This window comes from Saccoglossus kowalevskii, chromosome 20, assembly GCF_978046115.1.
Source record: "Saccoglossus kowalevskii chromosome 20, keSacKowa6.1, whole genome shotgun sequence".
NCBI classification, from domain to species: Eukaryota; Metazoa; Hemichordata; class Enteropneusta; family Harrimaniidae; genus Saccoglossus; species Saccoglossus kowalevskii.
In genome coordinates this window covers 6,552,812-6,567,214 of record NC_140660.1, presented here as the reverse complement: position 1 = coordinate 6,567,214, position 14,403 = coordinate 6,552,812, and positions in this window count along the sequence as shown.

Below are 14,403 nucleotides of genomic sequence, written 5' to 3'. Positions count from 1 at the left end.
ATTTTCGCTTCAAGGAATTTTTCGCAATTTACCGACTTTCAGGCATATGTGTAGATAAAATTTCGCAAAGGTCGTTGACATTCAAAGTGTTATCACCTCAGAGAAATTTTCTCTCCCACAAATTTGAGAAAATTTATCACTCTTGAAATTAAAATGGTTTGCAGTAATACAAATTTACACACAGTGAATAACACTAAGACAATATACCTTAAATATCGGTATACCCTTTGAAAACCATAATTTTTCTCACCAAAATTTTGATGCAATATTTTAGGGATTTTTTGGTAATTTTAGTGATAATTTTAAACCACAATTTTCTACTGGCTACACGCTTGATTAAAATTTGAAAATAAAATTTGAAAATAAAATTTGAAAATATAAAATAATGTAGGTTTCAATTTTTGTTTGTGACAAAAGTTGCATTTTGCATTCCAAATGTTAGACCTCAAAGTACACTTTGTTACAAATTAAAAACACATACAAATTTGTCCTTATTTTTCTTCGAAAATTTTGATTGTGACAATAGTTTATGCCAGAATTAGCAAAGAAAAAATAAATGAATACATAAAAATATTGACTATCCCCCATCGTGGCAATTTATTGTTTTATATGACAGTTGTCTTTGTCTGGGCCAGAAAAAAAAATAATGAATATTTATTTAGCAGATTAAAAGATGATTTAAAGAAGATCTAACAAAATTGAAGTTTATGTCACGTTTGTCATTATTATACGTTCATACAATCAAGAATACCAAAAATAACAAAAAAATGGAGTCACCAAAAAATTGAAAAAAAAAATCATATTTATTTATATCTAAAAATTTTGCTCTGTGACAAGGAATGAAAAAGTCGTAAACTAATATTGATATGAAATCTAACATTCATGAAATCATGAAATTGACATATAATTTAATGAGTTTCCAGGGTTATACTAGTTTCCATTGTACAATCTCCCATAATGCAATGCATATATGTGCAGTAACATGCTCAGTGGTTAAAAATTTGAAGTTATCTCCCATAATGCATTGCGTATATGTGCAGTAACTTGCTTAGTGGTTCAAAATTTGAAGTTATCTCCCATAATGCATTTCATATATGTGCGGTAACATGCTGAGTGGTGCAAATTTTGAATTCAGCTCAAACTACCTCAAATTTGGATAAAAATTGTTTCTCATAAATTTTCCAAATTTGTAGATACATGTAACAATAAAGTCAAATTGGAAGCTTTAAAATGTACAGTGTGGTGACAAACAGTGCCTAGACAGCTGGACCATTATATGTAAACAGTGCCTAGATAGCTGGACTATTATGTGTAAACAGTGCCTAGATAGCTGGTCCATTATGTATAAACAGTGCCTAGAGAGCTGGACTATTATGTGTAAACAGTGCCTAGATAGCTGAACCATTATGTGTAAACATTGCCTAGAATGATGGACTATTATGTGTAAACAGTGCCTAGATAGCTGGACTATTATGTGTAAACAGTGCCTAGATAGCTGGACCATTATGTGTAAACAGTGTAGACAGCTGGACCATTATATGTAAACAGTGCCTAGACAGCTGGACCATTATATGTAAACAGTGCCTAGATAGCTGGACCATTATGTGTAAACAGTGTAGACAGCTGGACCATTATATGTAAACAGTGCCTAGATAGCTGGACCATTATATGTAAACAGTGCCTAGATAGCTGGACCATTATGTGTAAACAGTGTAGATAGCTGGACTATTATAAGTAAACAGTGCCTAGATAGCTGGACTATTATATGTAAACAGTGTAGATAGCTGGACTATTATGTGTAAACAGTGCCTAGATAGCTGGACCATTATATGTAAACAGTGCCTAGATAGCTGGACTATTATGTGTAAACAGTGCCTAGACAGCTGGACCATTATATGTAAACAGTGCCTAGATAGCTGGACTATTATATGTAAACAGTGTAGATAGCTGGACTATTATATGTAAACAGTGCCTAGATAGCTGGACTATTATATGTAAACAGTGTAGATAGCTGGACTATTATGTGTAAACAGTGCCTAGATAGCTGGACCATTATATGTAAACAGTGCCTAGATAGCTGGACTATTATGTGTAAACAGTGCCTAGACAGCTGGACCATTATATGTAAACAGTGCCTAGATAGCTGGACCATTATGTGTAAACAGTGTAGACAGCTGGACCATTATATGTAAACAGTGCCTAGATAGCTGGACCATTATATGTAAACAGTGCCTAGATAGCTGGACTATTATGTGTAAACAGTGTAGATAGCTGGACTATTATGTGTAAACAGTGTAGATAGCTGGACTATTATGTGTAAACAGTGTAGATAGCTGGACTATTATATGTAAACAGTGTAGATAGCTGGACTATTATATGTAAACAGTGTAGATAGCTGGACTATTATATGTAAACAGTGTAGATAGCTGGACTATTATATGTAAACAGTGTAGATAGCTGGACTATTATATGTAAACAGTGTAGATAGCTGGACTATTACATGTAAACAGTGTAGATAGCTGGACTATTATGTGTAAACAGTGTAGATAGCTGGACTATTATATGTAAACAGTGTAGATAGCTGGACTATTATATGTAAACAGTGTAGATAGCTGGACTATTACATGTAAACAGTGTAGATAGCTGGACTACTATATGTAAACAGTGTAGATAGCTGAACCATTATGTGTAAACAGTGCCTAGATAGCTGGACTATTATGTGTAAACAGTGCCTAGATAGCTGGACTATTATGTGTAAACAGTGCCTAGATAGCTGAACCATTATGTGTAAACATTGCCTAGATAGCTGAACCATTATGTGTAAACAGTGCCTAGATAGCTGGACCATTATGTGTAAACAGTGCCTAGATAGCTGGACTATTATGTGTAAACAGTGCCTAGATAGCTGGACTATTATGTGTAAACAGTGCCTAGATAGCTGGACCATTATCTGTAAACAGTGCCTAGATAGCTGAGTCATTATGTGTAAACAGTGCCTAGATAGCTGGACCATTATGTGTAAACAGTGCCTAGATAGCTGGACCATTATGTGTAAACAGTTCCTAAATAGCTGAAACATTATGTGTAAACAGTGCCTAGATAGCTGAACCATTGTGTGTAAACATTGCCTAGATAGCTGAACCATTATGTGTAAACAGTGCCTAGATAGCTGAACCATTATGTGTAAACATTGCCTAGATAGCTGAACCATTATGTGTAAACAGTGCCTAGATAGCTGAACCATTATGTGTAAACAGTGCCTAGATAGCTGAACCATTATGTGTAAACAGTACCTAGATAGCTGGACCATTATGTGTAAACAGTGCCTAGATAGCTGGACTATTATGTGTAAACAGTGCCTAGATAGCTGGACCATTATGTGTAAACAGTGCCTAGATAGCTGGACCATTATGTGTAAACAGTGCCTAGATAGCTGGACCATTATGTGTAAACAGTGCCTATATAGCTGGACCATTATGTGTAAACAGTGCCTAGATAGCTGGACCATTATGTGTAAACAGTGCCTAGATAGCTGGACCATTATGTGTAAACAGTGCCTAGATAGCTGGACCATTATGTGTAAACAGTGTAGATAGCTGGACTATTATGTGTAAACAGTGCCCAGATAGCTGAACCATTATGTGTAAACAGTGCCTAGATAGCTGGACTATTATGTGTAAACAGTGCCTAGATAGCTGGACTATTATGTGTAAACAGTGCCTAGATAGCTGGACCATTATGTGTAAACAGTGTAGATAGCTGAACCATTATGTGTAAACAGTGCCTAGATAGCTGGACTATTATATGTAAACAGTGTAGATAGCTGAACCATTATGTGTAAACAGTGCCTAGATAGCTGGACTATTATGTGTAAACAGTGCCTAGAATGATGAACCATTATGTGTAAACAGTGCCTAGATAGCTGAACCATTATGTGTAAACAGTGCCTAGATAGCTGGACTATTATATGTAAACAGTGTAGATAGCTGGACCATTATGTGTAAACAGTGCCTAGATAGCTGAACCATTATGTGTAAACAGTGCCTAGATAGCTGAACCATTATGTGTAAACATTGCCTAGATAGCTGGACCATTATGTGTAAACAGTGCCTAGATAGCTGAACCATTATGTGTAAACAGTGCCTAGATAGCTGGACTATTATATGTAAACAGTGTAGATAGCTGAACCATTATGTGTAAACAGTGCCTAGATAGCTGGACTATTATGTGTAAACAGTGCCTAGATAGCTGGACCATTATCTGTAAACAGTGCCTAGATAGCTGAGTCATTATGTGTAAACAGTGCCTAGATAGCTGGACCATTATGTGTAAACAGTGCCTAGATAGCTGGACCATTATGTGTAAACAGTTCCTAAATAGCTGAAACATTATGTGTAAACAGTGCCTAGATAGCTGAACCATTGTGTGTAAACATTGCCTAGATAGCTGAACCATTATGTGTAAACAGTGCCTAGATAGCTGAACCATTATGTGTAAACATTGCCTAGATAGCTGAACCATTATGTGTAAACAGTGCCTAGATAGCTGAACCATTATGTGTAAACAGTGCCTAGATAGCTGAACCATTATGTGTAAACAGTACCTAGATAGCTGGACCATTATGTGTAAACAGTGCCTAGATAGCTGGACTATTATGTGTAAACAGTGCCTAGATAGCTGGACCATTATGTGTAAACAGTGCCTAGATAGCTGGACCATTATGTGTAAACAGTGCCTAGATAGCTGGACCATTATGTGTAAACAGTGCCTATATAGCTGGACCATTATGTGTAAACAGTGCCTAGATAGCTGGACCATTATGTGTAAACAGTGCCTAGATAGCTGGACCATTATGTGTAAACAGTGCCTAGATAGCTGGACCATTATGTGTAAACAGTGTAGATAGCTGGACTATTATGTGTAAACAGTGCCCAGATAGCTGAACCATTATGTGTAAACAGTGCCTAGATAGCTGGACTATTATGTGTAAACAGTGCCTAGATAGCTGGACTATTATGTGTAAACAGTGCCTAGATAGCTGGACCATTATGTGTAAACAGTGTAGATAGCTGAACCATTATGTGTAAACAGTGCCTAGATAGCTGGACTATTATATGTAAACAGTGTAGATAGCTGAACCATTATGTGTAAACAGTGCCTAGATAGCTGGACTATTATGTGTAAACAGTGCCTAGAATGATGAACCATTATGTGTAAACAGTGCCTAGATAGCTGAACCATTATGTGTAAACAGTGCCTAGATAGCTGGACTATTATATGTAAACAGTGTAGATAGCTGGACCATTATGTGTAAACAGTGCCTAGATAGCTGAACCATTATGTGTAAACAGTGCCTAGATAGCTGAACCATTATGTGTAAACATTGCCTAGATAGCTGGACCATTATGTGTAAACAGTGCCTAGATAGCTGAACCATTATGTGTAAACAGTGCCTAGATAGCTGAACCATTATGTGTAAACAGTGCCTAGAATGATGAACCATTATGTGTAAACAGTGCCTAGATAGCTGGACCATTATGTGTAAACAGTGTAGATAGCTGAACCATTATGTGTAAACAGTGCCTAGATAGCTGGACTATTATATGTAAACAGTGTAGATAGCTGGACCATTATGTGTAAACAGTGCCTAGATAGCTGGACTATTATATGTAAACAGTGCCTAGATAGCTGGACCATTATGTGTAAACAGTGCCTAGATAGCTGGACCATTATGTGTAAACAGTGTAGATAGCTGAACCATTATGTGTAAACAGTGCCTAGATAGCTGGACTATTATATGTAAACAGTGTAGATAGCTGGACCATTATGTGTCAACAGTGCCTAGATAGCTGAACCATTATGTGTAAACAGTGCCTAGATAGCTGAACCATTATGTGTAAACATTGCCTAGATAGCTGGACCATTATGTGTAAACAGTGCCTAGATAGCTGAACCATTATGTGTAAACAGTGCCTAGATAGCTGAACCATTATGTGTAAATAGTGCCTAGATAGCTGAACCATTATGTGTAAACAGTGCCTAGATAGCTGGACCATTATATGTAAACAGTGCCTAGATAGATGGACCATTATGTGTAAACAGTGCCTAGATAGCTGAACCATTATGTGTAAACAGTACCTAGATAGCTGAACCATTATGTGTAAACATTGCCTAGATAGCTGGACCATTATGTGTAAACAGTGCCTAGATAGCTGAACCATTATGTGTAAACAGTGCCTAGATAGCTGAACCATTATGTGTAAATAGTGCCTAGATAGCTGAACCATTATGTGTAAACATTGCCTAGATAGCTGGACCATTATGTGTAAACAGTGCCTAGATAGCTGAACCATTATGTGTAAACAGTGCCTAGATAGCTGAACCATTATGTGTAAATAGTGCTTAGATAGCTGGACCATTATGTGTAAACAGTGCCTAGATAGCTGAACCATTATGTGTAAACAGTGCCTAGATAGCTGGACTATTATGTGTAAACAGTGCCCAGATAGCTGAACCATTATGTGTAAACAGTGCCTAGATAGCTGGACTATTATGTGTAAACAGTGCCCAGATAGCTGAACCATTATGTGTAAACAGTGCCTAGATAGCTGGACTATTATGTGTAAACAGTGCCTAGATAGCTGGACCATTATGTGTAAATAGTGCCTAGATAGATGGACCATTATGTGTAAACAGTGCCTAGATAGCTGGACTATTATGTGTAAACAGTGCCTAGATAGCTGGACCATTATGTGTAAACAGTGCCTAGATAGCTGGACTATTATGTGTAAACAGTGCCTAGATAGCTGGACCATTATGTGTAAACAGTGCCTAGATAGCTGAACCATTATGTGTAAACAGTGCCTAGATAGCTGGACTATTATGTGTAAACAGTGCCTAGATAGCTGAACCATTATGTGTAAATAGTGTAGATAGCTGGACTATTATGTGTAAACAGTGCCTAGATAGCTGAACCATTATGTGTAAACAGTGCCTAGATAGCTGGACTATTATGTGTAAACAGTGCCTAGATAGCTGAACCATTATGTGTAAACAGTGCCTAGATAGCTGGACTATTATGTGTAAACAGTGCCTAGATAGCTGGACCATTATGTGTAAACAGTGTAGATAGCTGGACTATTATGTGTAAACAGTGCCTAGATAGCTGAACCATTATGTGTAAACAGTGCCTAGATAGCTGGACTATTATGTGCAAACAGTGCCTAGATAGCTGGACCATTATGTGTAAATAGTGCCTAGATAGATGGACCATTATGTGTAAACAGTGCCTAGATAGCTGGACTATTATGTGTAAACAGTGCCTAGATAGCTGGACCATTATGTGTAAACAGTGCCTAGATAGCTGGACCATTATGTGTAAACAGTGTAGATAGCTGGACTATTATGTGTAAACAGTGCCTAGATAGCTGAACCATTATGTGTAAACAGTGCCTAGATAGCTGGACTATTATGTGCAAACAGTGCCTAGATAGCTGGACTATTATGTGTAAACAGTGCCTAGATAGCTGGACTATTATGTGCAAACAGTGCCTAGATAGCTGGACTATTATGTGTAAACAGTGCCTAGATAGCTTGACCATTATGTGTAAACAGTGCCTAGATAGCTGGATCATTATGTGTAAACAGTGCCTAGATAGCTGAACCATTATATGTGAACAGTGCCTAGATAGCTGGACTATTATCTGTAAACAGTGCCAAGATAGATGGACCATTATGTGTAAACAGTGCCTAGATAGCTGGACTATTATGTGTAAACAGTGCCTAGATAGCTGGACTATTATGTGTAAACAGTGCCTAGATAGCTGGACCATTATGTGTAAACAGTGCCTAGATAGCTGAACCATTATGTGTAAACAGTGCCTAGATAGCTGAACCATTATGTGTAAACAGTGCCTAGATAGCTGAACCATTATGTGTAAACAGTGCCTAGATAGCTGAACCATTATGTGTAAACAGTGCCTAGATAGCTGAACCATTATATGTGAACAGTGCCTAGATAGCTGGACTATTATCTGTAAACAGTGCCAAGATAGATGGACCATTATAAGTAAACAGTGCCTAGATAGCTGGACCATTATGTGTAAACAGTGCCTAGATAGCTGGATCATTATGTGTAAACAGTGCCTAGATAGCTGAACCATTATATGTGAACAGTGCCTAGATAGCTGGACTATTATCTGTAAACAGTGCCAAGATAGATGGACCATTATGTGTAAACAGTGCCTAGATAGCTGGACTATTATGTGTAAACAGTGCCTAGATAGCTGGACTATTATGTGTAAACAGTGCCTAGATAGCTGGACCATTATGTGTAAACAGTGCCTAGATAGCTGAACCATTATGTGTAAACAGTGCCTAGATAGCTGAACCATTATGTGTAAACAGTGCCTAGATAGCTGAACCATTATGTGTAAACAGTGCCTAGATAGCTGAACCATTATGTGTAAACAGTGCCTAGATAGCTGAACCATTATGTGTAAACAGTGCCTAGATAGCTGAACCATTATGTGTAAACAGTGCCTAGATAGCTGAACCATTGTGTGTAAACATTGCCTAGATAGCTGAACCATTATGTGTAAACAGTGCCTAGATAGCTGAACCATTATGTGTAAACAGTGCCTAGATAGCTGGACCATTATGTGTAAACAGTGCCTAGATAGCTGGACCATTATGTGTAAACATTGCCTAGATAGCTGGACCATTATGTGTAAACAGTGCCTAAATAGCTGGACCATTATGTGTAAACAGTGCCTAGATAGCTGGACCATTATGTGTAAACAGTGCCTAGATAGCTGAACCATTATGTGTAAACATTGCCTAGATAGCTGAACCATTATGTGTAAACAGTGCCTAGATAGCTGGACCATTATGTGTAAACAGTGTAGATAGCTGGACCATTATGTGTAAACATTGCCTAGATAGCTGAACCATTATGTGTAAACAGTGCCTAGATAGCTGAACCATTATGTGTAAACAGTGCCTAGATAGCTGAACCATTATGTGTAAACAGTGCCTAGAAAGCTGAACCATTTTGTGTAAACAGTGCCTAGATAGCTGGACTATTATGTGTAAACAGTGCCTAGATAGCTGAACCATTATGTGTAAACAGTGCCTAGATAGCTGAACCATTATGTGTAAACAGTGCCTAGATAGCTGAACCATTATGTGTAAACAGTGCCTAGAATGATGGACCATTATGTGTAAACAGTACCTAGATAGCTGTACTATTATGTGTAAACAGTGCCTAGATAGCCGAACCATTATAAGTAAACAGTGCCTAGATAGCTGGACCATTATGTGTAAACAGTGCCTAGATAGCTGGACTATTATGTGTAAACAGTGCCTAGATAGCTGGACCATTATGTGTAAACAGTGCCTAGATAGCTGAACCATTATGTGTAAACAGTGCCTAGATAGCTGAACCATTATGTGTAAACAGTGCCTAGAATGATGGACCATTATATGTAAACAGTGCCTAGATAGCTGGGCCATTATGTGTAAACAGTGCCTAGAATGATGGACCATTATCTGTAAACAGTGCCTAGATAACTGGACCATTATGTTTAAGCAGTGCCTATATAGCTGGATAATTACATTAGAACCATATAGTTTTTGTCAAAATTACAAAACAAAAGTTATATATAAAGAAATATTTTTGAGACTAGTGACATTTCTGACCATTGAAGTCACTGCTGTCCCCCATAACTGAGCTTATGAGCAGAGCTTATACATTATCATTCACTACTTTGAAAGATGACTCCTTGCACTTTTGTGCGCATGTGTATTGAATTCCTGATACGTACAATTAATTCAAAGTGCATGCGCAGCGCTTGTTGTTTCCTGGAATGAATAATATGCCGTGTTTAGCAAATAACGTTGTTATGTTACGGGAAATCATAATGCGATGTCTATATGGGGGATGCCATCATCATAAAGTTCCCGGATGAGTGGACGACCTTTTGTGGTTTATAATATTACGATGACTCACTCCGTCAGAATGTGTGTTATGTCAATGGAACACGGCATTTGACATGCGCAGATGCTGATAGCATGACTCATACTGTGACGTCATATTTAATAGGATGCGTGTTCATATTGCAAATACCGGGGTATGTCCAAGTTTGTTCTTTCCCGTACATGGCACTCACCGCCTTCTCCCGCGGTTTTCGCAGCCTATAAAATTACAGATTATCGCAGCATTTCACTGACGCACGTCTTTTGAGCAGTGGAATAAAACTACCTACTGTTCTTGCTGCGGTTGGTACTAATTATTGTATATTGAAGTTTCGCAGCGTAAATATATTTGCGAATCCCCGTAATTGCGTCGATCGCTTGCAATCTACTAGCCCTGCGTACAGTGCTGTGTGTACGGGGTACGGGGACGCGTTCGGTTGATAGATTTCCCCCACCACAGCCCTGCGCAGTACCTCCATAGACAAAGTCCGATCGATCAACCGAACGCGTCCCCGTACACACAGCACTGTACGCAGGGCTAGGAACCCAGAGATCACAGCCCAAATAAAGCTTTTCAGCTTTTTTCTATTACAGGAAAAGGTTGCGAATAATTGATACGATGTTGGCCCGTGTGATGCATATCAATGTCAGGTCATTGAACTCGGAGGCATGACGCACAGATGATACTCCAGCAAACTCTTCAAATAGCAGAGCGCATGCGGAATAGGATGCTAGCAGATTTACGCGTATAATTGGAAGACCAAATAAGAGACTTCAATGAACAGATGCTGAAACAGGAAAAATTAATTTTCTGATTTTGAAATGTTAATGTTTCAGAAGTTTCTTCATTCCACTCTAGCCAACATGGTTATTTTTCATTCTATTTAGACACACTTTTCATTCTGTTTAGACGCACTTCGTATTTAATATTTTATATAAGGCGGGTAACTTGATAGCTGAAAACAAGAGATATTAGATACAAGTAACCTGTAGAATACTGTGTGGGTAATATTTTTTATATTGATTTTTGTTGCATTTGCAGCAAATAGTTACCAAACAATGAGAAATCCATAGGATTGAATATACCCCACAGCTGGCTTCACATGCATTGTTCATAGTTCATATGGTGCTTACACCAGGATTTAATTACAGCACCTAGGCGGTATGTGGTTACAGCTTAATGTTCGAGTAATCGCAAGAAATTGACATGACAATAGAAATTCATTAAAGACTGCCACTCCCATACAATTAACAGCGAGTGAAATTCCTGGGATTGAAACATATATTTTGAAGTCACTGGTGTAGGCAACGAATAACTGCAAGTTGACATAAAGACGAGGTAGTTTATTTAATCAGTGGTCAACTAGAGGCTGAAATTATAATTAATTTGTTTATTTCAATTTCTCCTGACGTCAAATAGAATACACTGGTGAAACATGGTAGTAACTGTGGGTGAAAGGATGTTTTGGGGTGTAGTTTACATTGTATATAGAGTGGTAGGGTCGGGTGTAATGTGTTCATTTCCAACTATTATGAAGTCATGTAGAATTTCACTTAATTTATTTTTTCTGACATGTTTTCAAGCATTACATGTGAATCCAATTTTCACTGCGCTGTGTCTCAATAGAGTATGAGGGAAATGACATATTCCCTGGAATTTATTTCAGGGGAAAAATGTTTTCAGTGATAATGAAGTATTATGACAGATACCCTCCCCGTGGCTTTCATTGCGTATGGAAGTTATTTTCACGAGTGATGCGGTGTATCCTGCTGCCGTACTTTCACGAGCGAAGCCACGGGGAGGGTGTGGGGTTCTGTTATTATACACATGTCCCATATTTGATTATTTCATATTAAAAAAAGAACGTGCAACAAACCGGGATAGAAATTTAGATCGGGGAACCCAATTGCCCATTAATATGCTCCAAGACAGTGCTGCGACCTAGCAACGCTTGTCAGTGTAGAACGCGTGTCGCTATACGTGTGAAAATAAAATAATCAGACGTCTAATTTAAGTTATTGTCCGAATTAATAACTCGTGAATGTTTAAGCGCGGTGGTCGTAGCGCAGCGCGTGTTCGAATTTCATGTAAATAAACAATGTATTTTACACGCGTTGTATACGTCGCTATGAGTCCCATATCGAACAGGACGCGACACGACGACTGTCGCCCTTTAGTTGGGACCACGACAGAACCAGAACTTAAACTGGGCGACTACGATACACGGTTGATGTTGAAGTTAAAAGTTCCTCCACAGATCTGTGCATTGGCAAACATGCCGTGCAACTGCAATACTCCACTGACGGAATGACTTTCGTTGAAATCGGTCGTCGCTGACTCGTGAGCTGCACACTACAACCTCGTTTGTGATGTTGCTTGCTTGTCGTGGATGGACTGAGTCTTGGTTACCGGTTAAATTTTGCTAATTTGGCGTTGGTAATCTTTATTTGGAACTGAGTAACGCCGCAACGTCGCCAACAGAAACCTCATGGTATATCGATGTTGATGGTTGCGGCTCCATATTAATCGGAGATTTTACTGCGGGTCCAGGCAGCGGGTGGATCTTCCGAGAGCCCTTCAAGATTTATAAAACTCAGATTCCAGGTGGTCAACAAACATTAAGTTCTTCCAATCCTAGCATTCTATGTGATGTACATCTAACATGCCAAAAATGATGGTGAACGATTTGAACCTGACAAAAATACTTGAAATAGATACCAGGAAGGGGAGGGGGGTAAAAGAAAAGTTATATAACATTTTATTATTCAATAATTTATTAAAATACATAAGTTTGTCCAACTCCCTGTGATACAACACCTCAGACATAGCTCATTGTACTCGGCTTGAGTGTGGGCAAAAAGTTACTATTTGAATTTTTGATATCTGTTTTCATTAATGAGAAAGTTGACCCCGAAGTTAGAGTAACTGTTCAGCAGGAATGGCTTTTTAACTCTTCTGTGATTTTTTTTTGGCTTGGCTGATTTTGTCACGGTTCATACTTGACAGGCAGGTCGTACCATCACTAATTGGAAAAACAATCCTGACCCACCGCTACCATGGCAACAGCCAAAGTCTTGTAATAGCAGTGCCCAAATGATCATGCCTTTTATTGTGGCTACGTTGCGCACTGGTAAGAGATCACCGGCGCCGACATTGTTACCACTGTCAACGGAATCCCAACGCAGCTTTGAACTTTGAATAAAATGTAAATGCTGCCTCCAATCTAGAAAATACTATCGCAAAACGGTTGGAAATAATACATTTAACGGCTGAATACGTCCTAACAATAAAATAAAGTGACTTCTAATGACTGCCATGTTATTTTGCGAACCTCGTATAAGGTGCCCGGTTTTAGTTATAAACAGACGTTAGCTTCAAGTTCATGTCCCTTCCATGATAACAGCCGAAAACATATTGCTTGTTTTTTACCGGTTTTCATTGGCAACCGAAGTATTTTTATTTTGTAAACAAATTTTCGTCTGCTATTTTTATTCAGTTCAAATCGTTCAGCAACATTTTTGGCATATTAGGTGTACATCACATGGAATACTACGATTGAGAGAACTTGATGTATGTTGACTGATTTTTATCATAGTACGAAGTACCAGGAAGTTACTCAGTTCCAAATAAAGATTACCAACGTCAAATGAGCAACATTTGACTGGTAATCAAGATTCATGTAATCCATGGCTAACAAGCAACATCACAAGCGAAGTTGTAGCATGCAGTACCAGTAAGTCATCCCGTCAGTGCAGTACTGCAGTAACACGGCATGTTTGCCATCAGCATTGTATTCAAACGAATCACGTGGTGTGCCGTTCTCGTTCAAACCCGGGATTCGATCAATAGGGGAGTCCCATTAAAAAAACACATTGCAAATCATGCAAGTTCAACATTTTCAAACCAATATACTAAAACAGAAATGCTCAGAGATACAAATGAAGGATAGATATTACTTTTCACTATACACATCTCTGTTGATACTATCCCTCACATATTCTACTCCCAATTACTCCTGCGTAAAATGGACTAGCCTCTTCATGTTGACATTCAGACTAAAATCACGTGACAGGCTGTTAAAATTGGCTGTTGTATATTCTTTCGCCGGTCTGGAAAATGTGTTTAATTAGCTCACATTCAAGCAACAATGCAGATTTCCCAGTGGGAGTGAGACTATTCGACTCTGCCACTAAAAAAATAGGGGTGTTTTCAGCAAAAAACTAATAACCCTGGAATACACACAATATACTGAATTTCGGAACAAATCGTGCATTACTTACAGCAGCAGAATACCACAGAAATATCAGACGAAACATGAAAACACTATATATTGTATTTCAGCTTGAACCCTCTATATTGCAATTCTAGGAATTAACCCCATAAGTGCATCCATTTCCCACCTTGGTATCACCCACCCCTGAAAACAA